A 20,384-nucleotide genomic window follows, 5' to 3' on the forward strand; every position below is an offset into this window, starting at 1 on the left:
AACCTTTAAGGAGAGAGTGTCAAGTTACTCTAACAGTAAGGGTGGATAACCCCCAGGATGAATACACTATAAACAAAAAAAGAGAGAACTCAAGAGCCGACCATTTAGGAGATAAGCCCTAATGTGCAGAGAGTGACCTTAATAAAACATAACTTTTAATGTAATCGTATAAATATTTAAAAAACCTGGACACCAATATAGTAAATCCAGTCAATGTCTGTGGTAGGTAAAGAATCCTACAAGGAATATCAAATGTAAATTGACAAGAAATCCAGATAAAATAATATTAAACAGAAATCATTACACAAAAATTGACAAAAGATACGATAAGTCAAAAGCTGTTTGCTATAACTCAGTAATTTAGTGGAAATAATAGCACTGTAAACTGCGATGTGCAGAAGAAATATATAGACGGAAAATAAAGTAACACGTGTCCACTCACTAATTAACCAGGGAGGGAGAGATGAAACAAAGTAGCAAATTACTTAGCAGAGCAAAGTGGAGCCCTCCAGGGTAAAGATAATGAAAATACTGATTTTCCTACTCTGCTGTGCCTTCGAGGGCACCCCTTAAAAAACGCTATTCCCCCCACCTCCTCTCTGGAGCAAAGACTGAAAGTTCTATTGAGAACAGAGAAGCTATAAAGGCATCTTGTAGGTAAAGTTGGCTAAGTCATTAACAACAAAAAGAAAATGGAAAAAACAAAACAGTTAAAATAAAAGAAATATATGGTATGAGTGGTAATCCCTCATCTCTAAACCAACACCATACACTACAGTCCCGACACGCGTTTCGCCCTAACGGCACTTCCAGGGGAACTGAATATAATAATACCGAGGTTTTAAATAAGGCTCCTCTGTCATTGATTGGATGTCTATTACCAATCAGTAACTAGATAACGAATTGTGGGTGGAGTTGTGTAAGGGTTATGTGTTAACCCTATGTATGCATTATCTCTATGCAATAGGGAAAGTACCATTGTTAGCGTATATGTATTAACCCTATGTGTACATTGTATCTTTGCAATAGGGAAAATACCATTATTGAAGTATAATGAAGTGACTACTCGAATGCAAGCCCGAAGGAGGGAACCAAGTGTCACGTTTAACATTTGTTATGAAGGAACACAACTGCAGATTTCTTAGAGCTTGAATATTTATTAGAACAAATTAGAAGATATTGTGACTTTGAGTTCAGAATTACAGGCACTGTAGCTTTAAATAATAAACGGTTGCTTAAGTCCAGAATTACAGGCACTGTAGCTTTAAATAATAAACGGTTGCTTAAGTCCAGAATTACAGGCACTGTAGCTTTAATTAATAAACGGTTGCAATTAGCAGGTTCTGAATCATTTAGAGTCTGTTAGTTGAGTTAACAAGTTAGGTGATAAGCAATTACAATAGTTTGTTCCATTAGCATTTATCTGAAGAAAGACAGGTGCAGCTAACTTGAATAGTGGATAGGTTGAAGATAGCTGTAGCTGGGTTGGTTGATAATAAGACTTTGGTAACAGGCAATAGAGGCTTTAGATATGTAACTCTTATCACAGAGGTTTAATGTTACTTAGCTTCCGGTTAAGAGAAAACAGGTTCCCAAGTTCTCCTCAGAGGCGGTTATATCCGATGATATGTGTGTAGAGAGTTCAGGCTTTAGTCGAGGATGAGGAGAGGTGAAGGGGACGTGAGTAGTCTTCCAGTCCGGTCCGGTAACAGATGGCTTTCACAGAGAAGTTTGTAGCCGGTTCGTGAGTGCGGTACGTAGTTCAATAATCCAGCGTCTATCAGCTGGTGCGGTCGCATTAAGTAAGGAGACCGTGTCATAAGGAGGTGTGGCTAAGCTCCGTGGAACCCGGAAGTAAGAGGATACCAGAATTAAGGCATGACAGTACCCTCTCCGTAATGAGCAACCTCTGGGTGCTATTAACATGGTTTAGAAGGGTAGCGTTTATGGAAAGCGGAAATTAATTTGTCAGCATGAATGACAGAGGAGTTTTCCCAAGTATCTTCATCAATTCCATATCCTTTCCATCTAATGAGGTATTGTAAAGAGCCACGATGAATCCTTGAATCCAGAATTCTTTGAATTTCGTATTCTTCTTCACCCTGGACTAATACAGGATCAGGAGAAGAAGTGACATCTCTATGGAAAGGGTCAGGATGATGAGGTTTAAGCAAGGACACATGGAAAACAGGATGGAGTTTCAAAGTAGGTGGAAGCTTCAATTTAACAACATTACGGTTGATAATCGATATGATTGGAAAAGGACCAAGAAAAAGGGAACTTAACTTCTTTGATGGACGGGTTGTGGAGATGTTTTTTGAGGAAAGCCAGACAAGATCACCAATTACATAAGCGGGAGGAGGTTGTCTTTTTGTATCAAAAAACTTCTTTTGATTGGATGACGCCAATTCCAGATTTTCATGTAATTTCTTGAATAAAGAGGACATGTGAGAGATTTGATTCGAAACGGAGGGGTTAGATGAAGAAACTGTCTGAGCTGGAAATGAGGAGGGATGAAATCCATAATTGGAGAAAAATTGAGTCATTTTGCTACTGGTATGAAAAGAGTTGTTGTATGCAAATTCTGCCATGGGTAACCATGTTATCCAATCATCTTGTAAGTGAGAACAATAACATCGTAGATATTGCTCTAAGCATTGGTTGACTCTTTCAGTTTGTCCATCAGTTTGAGGATGATATGTGGATGACAGTTTACGTTGGATATGAAGAGAAGCACATAATGAGTTCCAAAATTTGGAGGTAAACTGAGTTCCTCGGTCTGAAATGATTTCGTCTGGCAGTCCATGAAGTTTCACTATATTGTCGAGGAATATTTTTGAGAGTTCAGAGGATGAGGGTAACTTCTTTAAAGGAATATAATGAGACATTTTCGTGAAGCGGTCCACTACCACTAAAATGGTGGTATGATGTTGAGAAGGGGGTAGTTCCACCAAGAAGTCCATAGAAATGGATTGCCAAGGCCTTTCAGGAATCGGTAGATTCAATAATTGACCGAATGGGTGATGATGTTCATGTTTGGATCTTTGGCAGGTAGAACAAGATTTGACATAAGATTCAATGGTTTCGTCTTGGCGAGGCCACCAATAGTATCTCTTAGACAATTCAAGGGTCTTTTTTATACCTGGATGACCTGCCAGAGGAGAATCATGAATAAATTCAAGTATTTTAGTTCTGAAAGAGGGAGGTACGTAAATCCGGTCCTTGAAATAGTAGAGACCGCCTTTCTTGGATAATTTAACTGATTTAGGAAGTTCAAGAGCATCTTCACTGAGGTCTTTAATGTCGTCAATTAGGGAAGATAAGATTCCAACGACTGTATGCGGGGGAGGTTCCAATTCAGTGTCTTTATGGATCCTGGAAAGGGCATCTGCCTTTTTGTTCCTAGACCCAGGTCTAAAGACGATTTGGAAATTGAACCGTGAAAAAAAGAGATTCCATCTTACTTGTCGAGCAGAAAGAGTCTTGTTGGAGTGAAGATATTCAAGGTTTTTATGGTCAGTGTACACAATTAAAGGGGTTTGAGCACCCTCAAGAAGGTGTCTCCAAGTTTCTAAAGCTACTTTGATACTTAATAATTCTTTTTCCCCTATAGGATAATTCTTTTCGGCAGGAGATAATGAGCGTGAGAAGAAGGCGACTGGATGAAGAGGTTCTTGAGGAGTTTTATGTTGAGAGAGGACAGCTCCAATTGCAGTTTCCGAAGCATCCGTTTCAAGGACATAAAGATATGAGGGGTTTGGAAGTTGAAGAACAGGAGCTGTTGTAAACTTTCTCTTTAATTCATCGAAGGCAGTTTGAGCCTTCTCGTTCCAATTGAAGGGATGTTTTTTACTGTTAAGTTGATTGAGTGGGTGAGCTACCTCCGAGTAGTTTTTAATAAATTTTCTGTAGAAGTTGGCGAACCCTAGAAACCGCTGCAATTCTTTTACTGTAGAGGGAACAGGCCAATTGATGATACAATCGATTTTTGAATTATCCATGCTTATTGAATGAGGGGAAATAACGTAACCTAAAAAGGTTATTTCATTGACGTGAAAAATACATTTTTCGGGTTTAGCGAATAGTTTGTGAGTTCTGAGTCTGGATAACACCCATCTGACATGTTTTCTGTGTTCATCAGGAGTGTTGGAGTATATGAGAATGTCATCTAAATAAATGATAACACAGACGTCCAATAGATCTCTAAAGATGTCATTTATAAAATGTTGAAAAGTTGCAGGGGCGTTGCAGAGGCCAAAAGGCATCACCAGATACTCGTAGAGGCCATATCTTGTTCGGAAAGCAGTTTTCCATTCATCGTTAGCCTTTATTCTGATGAGGTTATATGCCCCGCGAAGGTCAAGCTTAGTGTAGATGGTGGCAGTTTTTAATCGTTCAACCAGTTCATTGATCAGGGGAAGAGGATAACGATTTTTAACTGTTATTTTGTTTAAAGCTCTGTAGTCAATGATGGGACGTATAGTCTGGTCCTTATTTCTCACAAAAAACATACTTGAGGCAGCAGGTGAACTGGAGGGTCTAATGAACCCTTTCCGTAGGTTTTCATCCAGGTATTCTTTAAGAATTTGTAATTCAGAGAGAGGGTAGATGTGCCCGAAAGGTACGGGGGCACCAGGTATGAGGTCTATAGGACAATCGTAGGAACGATGAGGTGGGAGCGTTTCAGCTTCCTTTTTACTGAATACGTCTGAAAAGTCTGAATAACAAGAAGGTATAGTTGGTTCTTTGGAGATCTGAAAGATTGGAATTTGTTGTAAGCATGTTTCCTTACAATAATTGGAGTTAAATGTGAGAGAGAAGGGCGACCAAGAAATTTGAGGGTTGTGGTTCCTTAACCAGTTGATCCCTATTATAACGGGATAGAGGGGTGATGGAATAACATCGAATATTAAATATTCAGTATGAATATGATTGTTGGTTACTTTTAGAGGAATGGTTTCATGAAGAATCGGTCCCGAGGAGATAAGGGAGCCGTCAATCACTCTAACAGGAACAGAAGTGTTTTTACGAACACAAGGAATTTTATTCTTTGTTACAAAGGTTGAATCGATGAACACCCCATTTGCACCAGAATCGATAATGGCTTCAGTCATAATTCTTTCCTTATCCCACTGTAGAATGAGAATTATAGGAGTGAATTGAGAGGTTGGTGTAGAGGGGAGTGCACTTAGGATAGCAGAGGCATAGACTTGCCTACCGCCCCTTGTCCGTTTCAACAAAGGGCAATCAGGGACCAAATGATCTTGAGAGGCACAATACATGCAGAGGTTTAATAGACGTCTTCGGTTCTTCTCTTCAGGAGTGAGAGGACTTCTTATTACCCCTATTTCCATAGGTTCGCTTGGTAAGGATGGTTTTTCAGGAGTCCTTGAAGGAGTGAAAGGTTTTCTTTCTTTTGAACTTGAGAGGGCTTTTTCGGCCTTTCTTTCTCTAAGTCTTCTGTCAATGCTGATTGATAGGTGAATCAGAGCGTTCAAAGTAGTAGGGAGTTCTGTTCTGGATAGTTCATCTTTTACAGCTTCGAGATAAGCCAATTCGAAACTGGTTGCGCAATGTGATGTCATTCCATTGCGTTTCTACTGCCCATCTTTTAAATTCAGCAATGTAATCTTCAACGGGTCTATGTTTTTGCTGTAGGGTTCTGATTGTTAAATCAGCTGTAGCTTGTTTGTTAGGATCTTCATAGAGAAGAGACATGGCTTCAAAAAATTCATCCAGTGAGTCTAAGATGGGGTCATCGTTTTCCAAAAAGGAATGGGCCCATGACATAGGTTCACCTCTTAGAAAGGAGATAACCGAACAAACTTTAGTTCTTTCTGTAGGATAAGATCTAGGTTGTAAAGCAATTAATAATTTGCAAGAATTAAGGAACTCCCTATATTTAGAACGATCTCCAGAGAACTTTTCAGGGTTACATACAGCAGGATCGCTAGCTGAGTGCAGAACAGTATGAGGAGTATGAGTTTGTAAGTCTCTGACATAAGTGAGAATTCTTTCATTAGTAACTTGCAGGTCTTGCACACCTTGGGCTAGTGTATCGACTCGTTGATTCAGCGTAGTTATCGTAGAATTGAAATCTGCTGGATCCATTACAAGGGCTGGATTATTCTGTCACGTTTAACATTTGTTATGAAGGAACACAACTGCAGATTTCTTAGAGCTTGAATATTTATTAGAACAAATTAGAAGATATTGTGACTTTGAGTTCAGAATTACAGGCACTGTAGCTTTAAATAATAAACGGTTGCTTAAGTCCAGAATTACAGGCACTGTAGCTTTAAATAATAAACGGTTGCTTAAGTCCAGAATTACAGGCACTGTAGCTTTAAATAATAAACGGTTGCTTAAGTCCAGAATTACAGGCACTGTAGCTTTAATTAATAAACTGTTGCAATTAGCAGGTTCTGAATCATTTAGAGTCTGTTAGTTGAGTTAACAAGTTAGGTGATAAGCAATTACAATAGTTTGTTCCATTAGCATTTATCTGAAGCAAGACAGGTGCAGCTAACTTGAATAGTGGATAGGTTGAAGATAGCTGTAGCTGGGTTGGTTGATGTGGCAAAACCAACCTCGCCACTGGGCCCTGGAGAAGCCTGTTTGCTAGCCTCCTACCTGCTGACTATGGCCCCTGGGTTATTTGGGGCATATTGTACTGTATATTGCTGCTACTGGCCCTTTTAACAGCATCTATGGACAAATTGGGACTTTTGGGACTACTGTCCCTTTAAGACTGTGATACATATTCTAGTGTACTGCCTGTAATATTATATGTGTATTAAGTTTAACCTGGGATATGTATGCAGCATTCATCTGATTGTTCGGTAGAATCACTCCATTTATTATATTGAGTGAAACTACCGAACAACCAGACCACCCAGGAATAAGTGTGCCTCCAATTACAGTTTGCAACAATGTTGCAAACGGGTAATTGGCAATCAGTGTAATGTATTCTTTGTCCTCTGGGTGGCCGCCATTCGGGAAACAAACACGTGGCGGCGGCCATCTTAAACTACCGAACAGCGGTGTTTTGCCGTCGAGTGTCTGGAACTAAAATCGGACACTTGACTAGGCAAACACCGCTGAGACCTCCATACTTCCAGAAATTCGTATGGAAACTACCGAATGAACCGCCGTTCGGTAGAAAGAACCCCATAAACAAGGGAATTCATTCAAACCCTCTCCAGGCTCTATAACACAGGCAATTCGCCTGTTTTCATTCCCTTGTTTGTGACCGACCGCAGGGCCAAAATGCATGGAACTGTTTTCGGATACTTTACCCATGCGGTCGGTCAAATCTTTGGAACCCCATATCTCACGAACCATTCATCCGAATTACTTGAATTTTGGATATGTTGTCCCCCTGAATAAGGGCTATCCAGCGATGCTGGATTTAAAGGTGTACCCCCGGGTTTTGGGGTACATCCAGAACTTGGCTGAAAAAGTGTACCGGATAATTGAGTTTAATGTTATCTGAGGGGAGGGGATGTGTGGGCTGAACCATGTATGTGATTGGTTATTTTATGCCTCCCCCTGGGTGTGGCCTGTATGTGGATTAGTGTAATAAAAGCCAGGCTGGATGAGCCAGTCCAGAGTTCCTGTTTTACCCTCAAAGTGATGTGTCGTCTCATTATTGGGGGGAAGGATTTATTGCATGCTGTTCCAGTTGACTGCTAGGAGTACAAGCCTATTCGTATGGTTCCTATTCAATGGTCTACAGCATTCATATGCTTGGGAGAATTTAAAAGGTTTCTCGGATTCGGTGATTGTGGTGTCTGCCAGAGTGCTTGGAGTCCTCAGGAAGCACTAGGAGCATCCATTAACGGAGGTACCAAGTCGGGGTGCCAGGTGATCCGTTACATTGGTGGCAAGCGGTGGGATGGCGTCCTAGTGCGAGGTAAAGCAGCTCGGAGACACAGTGCGTTTGGATTTACAATTGAGGGCGACGCTGGTGTGCATACAGCGACCCTGTTTACATAAAGATTTGGGAAAATGGGGTTCGTAGACCCCTGGGCAACACACACACCTGAGGAAGAGAGTGAATTAGAATGGAGAGATAATGCCCGGATAGAATTATGGTACGATGCCCTGGAGGAAGTCCAGTATCAACGGCAGCAGCGCCTTCCTGGTGTCGCATACCGGTTGGAGGAACAAATGGCCTGGCGGATGCCGCTTCTGGGAGACCAACCTGGAGGGCAGCGGGTAAGACAACTCGAGTACCTCGTGGAAAGGGAACTGAGCTTGGACACCTCATACCGGGCACTGTGGTGGTGCACTGTCCAGCCAGAGACGTGGAGGGCAGAGGGCATCCAGCCAGAGGGGGAGAACTACACGAGCCCTGGCCTGTTGTGGAAAGCCTTAGTGGAGGATGTCGACTTCGGCAGTCCAGCAGAGTCACGGTACTGGGCTATCTTTCATTACCGAGGTGAGATGATACAGGGCCTGAGATCTATTGGACTGGGACAAGACCTCCGCCGTTTCGCTGCCATGGAACGAGAGCTGGAGATGGACTATGTAGAACTATTAAATTCCTGCCAGCCGCAGAGCAGGGACGCAGACCGGGAAAACTGGGTGGCAGACCCAGACCTGCTAGCCTACAGCTGGGAAAAGGTGGCTGAGGTACCCCCTGCTTCACTACCAGCTGCAGAAGTTGGGGACCTCATAGACTGGTCCTGGAGAGACCCATAGATGGCAGGTGAAGATGGGACCGAGATCTCTCTACCGGCCCTACAGGGATGCTGGGCAGTTGGCCCAGATCCCCAGCGGCAGTCTACGGTTCAGGGAGAGGAGCCGGTTATTACCTCTCCCCAGCGGCAGCACAGCTCACCAAGGGGAGACAGTAAGCCCCTCACCAGCGCAGATGGGACTGTGGTCTCTGCGCCCTGCCTACAGGGAGTACAGAGGGTCAGCCCTGATCCCCAGCAGCAGAGTGATATGCCGGGAAGGCAGTGTGAAGTGCAGGGAGAGGAGAGCAGCGTCCTCCCTCCCCAGCGGAAGGCTGAGTTACAGGGGGCAGAGGTAGTTGGTCCTACCCCCCAGCAGCAGCATGATTGTTTGGGAATAGAGAGCCCAGTCTCTATTCCCCAGCAGCAGGACACTGAATTGGGAGGAGAGACAGTCGGTCTCCCTCCACAAAGACTGAAAGTAGGCCTGGGAGAGGAGATTGTTACCACCTCTCCCCAGCGACGGATCATCGATGGGCAGAGTGTTCTAATGGGAGAGGAGCTAGTTACCACCTCTCCCCAGCGACAGCTTAATGTACCAGGGGGAGACTGTAAGCCCCACACCTGTGCAGATGGGACCGTGGTCTCTGCACTTCCAGCACAGGGGGTAGGGACGGTCGGTCCTGCCCCCCCACAACAGGGCTGTTTAGCCAAAGGGGAGACAGTCGGTCTCCAGCAGCAGAGCTGTGTAACTCAAGGGGAGACAGTCGGTCTCCAGCAGCAGAGCTGCGCAGCTAAAGGGGAGGCAGTCGGTCTCCAGCAAGGCTCCAACCAGACTACTCCCGGGGTAGTGCTGGCACCAGGGCAGAGTACCGCTGGGCTCTGCCCACTCAGCAACCCACCAAAACAGCCTACCAGTCCCCCACACAGCCATGGTGAGGCACCTGGACCTGGACAAGTTTTTCTCTTACTCAGGTGTAGTAACCATTTATTGTGGGTGGGCTGTACTGCTGTTTCTGTTTTGTGGGTGGGCTGCTGGACTAACAAGGGCACTGACCGGCAAGAGGTCAGGTACCCTGTTAGTCTGTTTGGAAAAGGGGAGAAATGTGGCGAAACCAACCTCGCCACTGGGCCCTGGAGAAGCCTGTTTGCTAGCCTCCTACCTGCTGACTATGGCCCCTGGGTTATTTGGGGCATATTGTACTGTATATTGCTGCTACTGGCCCTTTTAACAGCATCTATGGACAAATTGGGACTTTTGGGACTACTGTCCCTTTAAGACTGTGATACATATTCTAGTGTACTGCCTGTAATATTATATGTGTATTAAGTTTAACCTGGGATATGTATGCAGCATTCATCTGATTGTTCGGTAGAATCACTCCATTTATTATATTGAGTGAAACTACCGAACAACCAGACCACCCAGGAATAAGTGTGCCTCCAATTACAGTTTGCAACAATGTTGCAAACGGGTAATTGGCAATCAGTGTAATGTATTCTTTGTCCTCTGGGTGGCCGCCATTCGGGAAACAAACACGTGGCGGCGGCCATCTTAAACTACCGAACAGCGGTGTTTTGCCGTCGAGTGTCTGGAACTAAAATCGGACACTTGACTAGGCAAACACCGCTGAGACCTCCATACTTCCAGAAATTCGTATGGAAACTACCGAATGAACCGCCGTTCGGTAGAAAGAACCCCATAAACAAGGGAATTCATTCAAACCCTCTCCAGGCTCTATAACACAGGCAATTCGCCTGTTTTCATTCCCTTGTTTGTGACCGACCGCAGGGCCAAAATGCATGGAACTGTTTTCGGATACTTTACCCATGCGGTCGGTCAAATCTTTGGAACCCCATATCTCACGAACCATTCATCCGAATTACTTGAATTTTGGATATGTTGTCCCCCTGAATAAGGGCTATCCAGCGATGCTGGATTTAAAGGTGTACCCCCGGGTTTTGGGGTACATCCAGAACTTGGCTGAAAAAGTGTACCGGATAATTGAGTTTAATGTTATCTGAGGGGAGGGGATGTGTGGGCTGAACCATGTATGTGATTGGTTATTTTATGCCTCCCCCTGGGTGTGGCCTGTATGTGGATTAGTGTAATAAAAGCCAGGCTGGATGAGCCAGTCCAGAGTTCCTGTTTTACCCTCAAAGTGATGTGTCGTCTCATTATTGGGGGGAAGGATTTATTGCATGCTGTTCCAGTTGACTGCTAGGAGTACAAGCCTATTCGTATGGTTCCTATTCAATGGTCTACAGCATTCATATGCTTGGGAGAATTTAAAAGGTTTCTCGGATTCGGTGATTGTGGTGTCTGCCAGAGTGCTTGGAGTCCTCAGGAAGCACTAGGAGCATCCATTAACGGAGGTACCAAGTCGGGGTGCCAGGTGATCCGTTACAGTTGATAATAAGACTTTGGTAACAGGCAATAGAGGCTTTAGATATGTAACTCTTATCACAGAGGTTTAATGTTACTTAGCTTCCGGTTAAGAGAAAACAGGTTCCCAAGTTCTCCTCAGAGGCGGTTATATCCGATGATATGTGTGTAGAGAGTTCAGGCTTTAGTCGAGGATGAGGAGAGGTGAAGGGGACGTGAGTAGTCTTCCAGTCTGGTCCGGTAACAGATGGCTTTCACAGAGAAGTTTGTAGCCGGTTCGTGAGTGCGGTACGTAGTTCAATAATCCAGCGTCTATCAGCTGGTGCGGTCGCATTAAGTAAGGAGACCGTGTCATAAGGGGGTGTGGCTAAGCTCCGTGGAACCCGGAAGTAAGAGGATACCAGAATTAAGGCATGACACCAAGGCACTTCTAGGACCCTCAGGTAGGACCCTATATCCCGATCCTATCTGTGAGTCCCCCACCCTACTGGGGCACCCCTCCCACCCCCCAAGGTTTTGAGTGGGAACAGAGGGCAAATCCCACGTTAGAGGGGTATAGGAGACAGGCAGAGTCCCCCCAAGGAGATATTAAGCAGGAAAGATTTAAGTGGGAAAATGGACTATTATACTAGGTTACAGGCGGGACTGGGAGTGGAGCAGCTCAAGTAGCATAGAGGAAGCTAATAGTTCCCCCACAAGTACCGGACTGAGCTACTGAAGCTTAGCCATGATATTTTGTTTGTAGGGCATTTGGGTATCCAGAAGATGAAAGACTGGTTCACCCAGATGAGATCTGCACGATTATAGCAGGACATGTGATGTCTGCCAATGGATAGGAAAAAGGGGTGACCATCTGAAGGCCAAGTTGCTTCCTTTACCCATATTCGAGGAACCCTTCTACAGAGTAGTGGTAGACTTATTCGGGCCCCGCAGTAGACCCAACACATCGGGGAAAAGGTATATCCTCACCATAGTGGATTATGCCACCCGGTATCCCGAGGCAGTGGCCCTGTCCAATATAAATGCCGAAATCGTAGCCGAGGCGCTGGTAAAAATATTCATCCAAGTGGGATATCCCAGAGAAATCTTGTCAGACCAAGGAACCCAATTCACTGCCACCATCACCCAGCAGCTTTGGCAAAGCTATGGGGTAAAGCAGATCCTCCGTTCCCCTTACCACCCCAGACGATGGGCTCTGCAAACGCTTCAATGGCACGATGAGACAGATGCTGAAAATGTTTGCAGACTCCTGCCGAAGTTGGTAAGATTTTTACCCCACCTCCTGTTTGCCTACAGAGAGGTAACTCAGAAGTCTACAGGGTTCTCCCCCTTCGAGCTCCCATATGGGAGAAAAGTACAGGGAACCCTAGATCTCATACGGGAACACTGGGAGGGAGACACAGGGGGGGATCCCAATTATGCCATACGTCCTGGAGCTGAGGGACCACCTACAGGCTCTCACAGAGTCCTGCGGGCGGCCCAACAGCGCCAGAAACGGTGGTACAATAGGGGAGCCCGAGATAGGATCCTAGAAGTGGGGCAAAAAGTGCTTGCCCTCAAGCCCATGAAAAAAGGACAAGCTACAGGCTGCCTGGCAAGGGCCCTTCAAGGTAGTGGAATGCATAAGCGACACTACCAACATCTTAACCCCTTAAGGACAGACGACGGATATATTCCGTCATGATTCCCTTTTATTCCAGAAGTTGTGTCATTAAGGGGTTAAGGAAATGTTCAGATGAAAGGACATGTTGAAACCATATTTTGAGAGGACAGAGGAAGTGGCCGCAGTATGTGCCCCCTCTTTCAAAGACAGCGAGAACCTTCCCCTACTCACCCCATCCGTGGGGAGTGTTGGCCTGGGGGGAAAAATTAATCCAATAGAGAAAGAGGAAGTCTCCTGGCTACTCCAGGGGTACAACAAGATGTTCTCTGCCCTACCTGGGTACACCTCTGCAGTCAGTGGCGTACACACAACCCATGGGGCCCCGGTGCGAAAACTGATCAGGGGCCCCCCCCTCCCCCTGCGCGAGCGCTTACTCTGCGCAGGCTGGGGCCGCAACACATGGCGGCGGGCACCTGGTCGCAGGGCTGCGACCCGTGCGACCGCGGTATGTATGCCAGTGCATGCATAAACACATACACTTAAAGGACCACTACAGACACCCAGATCACATCAGCTCAATGAAGTGGTCTGGGTGCCAGGTCTCTCTAGTTTTAACCCTGCAGCTGAAAACATAGCAGTTTCAGAGAAACTGCTATGTTTCACTGAGGGTTAATCCAGCCTCTAGTGGCTGTCTCATTGACAGCCGCTAGATGATTTTCTGCGATTCTCACTGTGAAAATCACAGTGAGAAGACGCTGAACGTCCATAGGAAAGCATTGAGTAATGCTTTCCTATGGGCGGTTTGAATGCGCGCGTGGCTCTTGCCACGCATGTGCATTCGGAGCTGAGAGGCGGATGGGGACGGAGAGATCCCCAGCGTTAAGGGAGTCCGGCGCTGGAGAAAGGTAAGTGCTTAAGACACACACACACACTCTCATGAACAGACGCACACATTTACTGACAGACACACACTCAGTGACAGACGCACACAAACATACTCAGTAACAGACACACACACTAACACACACACTCTAACACTAACACACACACACACACTAACACACACTCTAACACTAACACACACACTCACTAACACACACACTCACTAACACTAACACACACACTCACTAACACACACACTCACTAACACACACACTCACTAACACACACACTCACTAACACTAACACACACACTCACTAACACTAACACACACACACTCACTAACACTAACACACACACTCACTTACACACACACTCACTAACACACACACTAAAACACTCACTAACACACTCAAACGTTTTTTTTTTATTTAATCCCCCCAGCCTCCTTACCTGTGGGAGAGCTGGGGGGATTCCCTGGGGTCCAGTGGTGTTGCTGGCCCTGCTGTCACCCGGCTGGCTGGCTGGCTGGCTGGCTGGCTGGCGGGCTGGCTGGCTGGCGGGCTGGCGGGCTGGCTGGCTGGCGGGCTGGTGGGCGGGCGCGCGAGGGAGCACTGTCCCCTGGGTGCTCCCTCTTCAGCTCCCTCGCGCGCCGCGTACTGATGCCGGAGCCGGAAGATGACGTCATGACGTCATGACGTCATGAAGAGGGAGCACCCAGGGGACAGTGCTCCCTCGCGCGCCCGCCAGCCAGCCGGGTGACAGCAGGGCCAGCCTCGGGGGGCCCGGAGGTGGTCGACTCCTGGGCCCCCCAGCAGAAGAGGCTGGCCCTGTGGGTACATACCTGGGTCGCAGGGCGGCCGGGCCCCCTGGTGGGCCGGGCCCGGTCGCAGCCGCGACCCCTGCGACCCTGGTATGTACACCACTGTCTGCAGTAGTCCACCGAGTAGAGACCCAGAGAGAAACCCCACTACGTCAGCAGCCTTATCATATCCCTGAAGCTGTTAGAGAAAACATGTTGAAGGAAATTTAAGACATGTTAAAGATAGGGGTCATAGAACTTCCCCAGAGTCCATGAGCTTCCCCGGTAGTGTTGGTACCTAAGAGAGATGGTACAACTCACTTCTGTATCAACTACCATAATGACAGGACAGTTACGATGCCTACCCCATGCCCCGGATAGATTAGCTGTTATATCCTACCTATATATTACCTGACTACCATAGATTTGTGGGGTTATCGGCAAATCCCACTTGAGCCATGGGCCATTCTTAAGTCGGCATTCCTCACCCCGTTCGGGCTTAACCAGTCTAAAGTTATACCGTTTGGGATGGAAAATTCCCCAGCTACGTTTCAGTGAATGGCAAACAGACTCTTGGAGGGACTTCAGGACTTGTGCCTGTGCATACCTAGATGACATAGCCATCTACAGCCTTACATGGAAAGACCATCTCAAACACATATCTATGCTACTTGAGGGAATTCAAGCAGCGTGGCTTACATTGAAGCCCAACAATTGCCATGTCTAGATACAGTATCTCAGTCATAGAGTGGGCTCTGGCGATCAAAGCCCAAACCAGCCAAAGTCGAGGCTATTGTAAACTGGCCCAATCCAGTAACAAGACCCAGGTACCAGCTTTTTATAGGGACAACAGGCTACTACTGCAAGTTTGTCCCTGAGTACAGCGCTCTGGCCAAAACCCTCATGACCTTACCAAGAAGTCCCTTCCCAGACAAGTAGTGTGGTCACCGGAGTGCGAGGCCACCTTCCAAAAGCTAAAGTCAACGTTAAGTGAGGCACCTGTGTTGGCTACCCCAAACCATACTAAAATGTTTCTTGCCCACACAGATGCCTCCATGTTTGAGCTGGGAGCAGTGCTAAGCCAGGTGGGGGACGACAGAATGGAACACCTGGTGACATTTCTCTTAAAACTTTTACCCTGAGAGGTCAGCTATGCCACAGTGGAGAAAAAGTGCTTGGCCCTTGTATGGGCATTAAAGAAATTGCAGCCCTATCTTTATGAACGTTCCTTCACCCTAATGACTGACCACAATTTTACCACGCAGTACCGACCAAGCAAGCAGAATGGCAATGCGGATGTACTATCTCGACAGACCGAACTGGAACACTAATTCATACTCCCGGACATCCACAAGCCAACCTGTCGGCGTCTAGGCAGGTATGCTGCACCATTGAACTGGAGGGAAGCAATGTGACAAACTGCCCGGGAATTCTTTTATTTTCCCTAAGCCCAAGCTGTTTTCCATTTGGTTTGGTATTTCTATCTACCGAATGCAGACCACCCCCTGGCTCCTTATCTTCATAGCAACCACAAACTTAAGTGCTCTCTCTGGGTGGCCGCCATTTGTATAACTGAAGGACACGTGCTATGGAAAACGGCGGCAATCCTATCTCCCAAACGCAGGCAGCGGTAGTTGGTCGTTGAGTGTCTGGAATTCCAAGACTTGTAGGGGTTCCTATTAATATTATGTATGTTTTGGGATGTTTTAAATTTATGCATTGTACCTCTAGTGGGAGATAATTAATTTAAGCAAAGTAAACACACTTATCTCCCAGACACAGAGACGCCTGGGTGTGTTGTTACTACTATGTTTTGGCTGGAGACCCCTGCTGGGGATCTGTGTATAAAAGTGGCCATTTGGACATAATAAAACATTCCTGTTGCACCCTTCATCAAGTCTCAACTGATGTTTGGGTATGCGAATGACTGAGAGCTATAATTCACACTACCTTGTGGGATTTCGGAAGATTGGAATTACATGTAGTTCGTTATAGCCAGGGCTGTGTTTGGCTTGTGCTGCCTCTGCCCCTAATCAGCCTCCTTGACAGTCTCAGCCAATCCAATGCTTCACTATGGTAAAACATTGTGGTTGGCTCAGAACACAACTTCTAATTATGTCTACCAAGCAGGCAGATCAGAGGCAGAGCCAGCCGCAGCATATATTTAGGAGGGCAATGAAGACAAAAGAGGGGTCAGATAGTGTTTTTAACCCTATAGAGTCAGAAATACATGTTTGTGTTCCTGACCCAATAGTGTTCCTTTATTCCATCATTCTTCCAAATGAAGGATTGCACTGTACAGCTTAAGATATTTAAATAATGTTTAGCTAAATGTACTGGTAACATTTGTAACTGATATAGCAGTTTAGGAAAATATATATATAATATATTTAATGTTAACATTTAATCCTGCCTAGAGATGACATGGGGAGGTTTTACTAGAGCTTTACAGTGGTACAAGATATTATAGTTAGTGTAGGATTTACATTAACTGAGTATAGGGTCTCAATCTTCAATGGAGAGAAAAAAAAAATATATATATATATATATGTATTAAGGCCTTTTGGCCTGTAATTGTGGGAGGGGCGTATGACACACCTCTTCCCTACTTAAGGGACACCCCTTACCTGGCTCCATATCGTTCAAGGTCAGCGCTGCATCATTTCCACTTCCGGGTCATCCAGACGCCATTTTACCTGATTACTCCATGAGGTTTTTTAAGCAGAGCTGTGTCAGGAATCCAGCCACAGGCTTTTCCGGCCTACCACCTTCTTTCTTCAATCCATCGCCGTGGATGGTGTCCAAGTGACTCACAAACTGTAAGTCAACCTACCTGTTATGCCAGGCATCAGTCCCACGGCACCATGCACGGGTCAGGTCCTCACTTTACGCTGCATTTTGTCTAAGTCTGTTCTAAAACCATTGCATGTTCATGCATATCATTCGTTTAAACCCCCTACTGGTCTTTGGGTGTACTACAGGCTTCTTAGACATTATCGCATTTCATGTACAAACCAACGAACCACTGCATTTTCGCCTACACACTGACCCCTACCGGTCATTCAGTGTACTACAGGCTTCTCAGACATTATTGCATTTCATGTACAAACCATCGAACCACTGCATTTTCGCCTACACACTGACCCCTACCGGTCATTCAGTGTACTACAGGCTTCTCAGACATTATTGCATTTCATGTAAAAACCAACCTTGCTTCATTTAAACGATTGTCATTTCGGTTTGTGTTTTCTGGTCGGCACTTATTCATAGTATATTCTATGCACGATTGCTGTTCGCATTAAAATGCATACGGTTAAGCTATTCATGCTAACTTCTGTTTCCCTTCATACTAAGATTCAGTTATTCTGCTATGTATTCACATAGATCTTTTTCGTGAGTTACATTTCATCATTTCATGTATTTACATTTGGTTAAAAAGTTGCTTCGTTAAATAGACAGACCATTTTCATGCTATTTTTAAGGTATCACTTATTACATCAGGGTATGAAACCAGCTAACATTTCTGTATAGACATTGGACTCCCACGCTTACTGGAGTTTTTTTTTTTTTTTTTTTTATATATAATTATCCATTTCATTACAATTAAATCAGCCTACATTACAGGCCTCATTTCTTTATTGTTAACCATGACACAAGGATTTAATTCCTTTTCATGCATACTCGGGTTGAATCACACGTACTGATCCAACCAATCATACGTTTCCTGCACAGTAATCGGTTAAACTTTCAAATACTTATTTTACACGATCTTAGGTTGTCTATTTTGTTTCAGTTTGCTTATTATATATATATGGTTTTAATAATAATAATAGTTATTTTATTTTACAATGCAGATATTACATGTATTGTACTGTTATGGTTAGCCTACATTACGGCTCCTTTTTCTGTCATGCTCGTACGACATACCACGAGTTCAAGGACACGGTCCTATTTTCAAAGAGTATAATGGAGATATGATGTTATTACAACCATGTACATTACGATTACATGGCACTAACTATTCAGGCCATTTCTTATCATACTCATACGATATACCACGAGTATATAAGAACACGGTCCTACCTTCCACAGTGGGTTTCGGGTTGAATCACACGCATTGGTTCAACCACTCATATGTCACGTTACAACATTTTCTGCATAGATTGTCATTTCACATGGCATTTACAAACTCAGGCCTTTTCTTGACACACTCAGACGACGTAACACGAGTATTCAAGAACACGGCATATCCGTCTCACAAGACTTTCGGTTTTGAATCACACGTTCTGGTTCATACATTCATACGTCACTTTACAGCAACATTTATGATTCTGCATATTGTCACTTCACATTAAAAAGTCCCTTGCATTCCCAGATCAGTTTAGTGACATGCATATCATCTGATCACCTTCCATATATACACATTACACGGCCAATCCCCTGCTGCCAGGTATCGGACTCAGCGTAACGCTTGTCACCAAGCATGGGCAGTCATGTCACTATCATACTAGTAGATTTACACCTCCCACACATACTGCTAGAAGCCCTAATCCCAGCCTATACAGATTACACAGGTCTCACAGGATCCATTCTCACTCTATCCCTTTTTAGGTTTATCCAGGTTTTCATACCTGTCGAATCTCAAAACTTCATACATACTACCAGGTACGTAAGCCTGCTCACGTTGTAGTTCACATACGTTTCATTCTTCTAGGCCATAGAGTACTGGCAAGTTAGGGGTATAGGCCCAAATAGGTACCTCCCTTCTTGGCATTTCTGCCTATCGTTTAGTGGTCCGCGAGGCCAACACCCCGCCTCAACGTTTCGGAGGCAAACGCCATCGGGCCACACGTGAGTTAGCCGCCTCGCAATATTATAGAGAGGGCCTCACCTGTCACTCCCTCCCCCTGTTTTCTTTTACTATCACCGAGAGGCCTACGATTCCTGCCACTACGACGGGTGGCCTCAATAACCCCTCGCGCCAACTCATAGACAGAGCCTCTCATAGCCACTTGGCAACTAGCAGGGCCTCACCTGTCACAAAACAAGATTAATTTTTCGCCTTTCAGGCCTAGTTAGCCTGCCAGTATCACCCCTGGGGAATCGGTCACTACACCCCTTACCATGGCTGGGTCGGCCGCTGCGACCCCTCCAGCACTGGTTGAGTTGCAATCACTTTCTCCAGCCATCTGTTTCAGGGCACATGCTAAATCTGTGTCCAAATAAAATGTATCCCAAAACTATACTTAACATCAATAAACATTTCTGTACTTATGACATTACTGCCACATCATCCATCTAGACATTTGGTGGAATTCATTATCTCGGGTCTATCAGAAGGATTCACACAGGCCTCATACACATGCCTTCCGGAATCCTGGAATGTCCTAATTTACAATCCGCACAACAAACCCTACAGCGGTGGAGACACTCATAGCCAGGAAGTGGCAGAGGACTTCCTATGGGGGCCCTTCCAGTCCCCTCCGTTCACCACATGGCGGACAAACCCCATCGGTATTGTCACGGGGAAATCTTCTCACAAACAGAGACTTATCATTGATCTATCAACACCTCACACCTCTGCCACTCCTAGTCTGAACTCCCTCATACCCTCTGAGGAATTTTCACTGCAATATTCCACCATAGATCACGCCATTACGGCTATCATGCAGGCAGGGGCCGGAGCATGGCTCAGTAAGACTGATCTCACAATGCTTTCAAGTTACTGCCTATCCACCCTACACTGTGTCACCTGCATGGTATCAAGTGGGCAGGGAACTACTATTTTGCTCACGTTTAACATTTAGGTTCCAAAGTAGTCCGGCCATTTTCGACGTATTCGCCAAAACCCTATGCTGGTTTTATTAAATATAGCCAGATGCCCTACAGTTATACATTATCTGGATGATTTCTTACTGGTCGAGGAGAATATTTCCCCTCCCAGTAGCCTAAAAGAAACCATCAGTCTATTTGAACAGGTGGGTGTCCCAGTCTCCTCCACCAAGACTGAAGGACCAGATACCTTCATCACA

Source organism: Pelobates fuscus, chromosome 1 (assembly GCF_036172605.1).
Source record: "Pelobates fuscus isolate aPelFus1 chromosome 1, aPelFus1.pri, whole genome shotgun sequence".
Classification (NCBI taxonomy): Eukaryota; Metazoa; Chordata; class Amphibia; order Anura; family Pelobatidae; genus Pelobates; species Pelobates fuscus.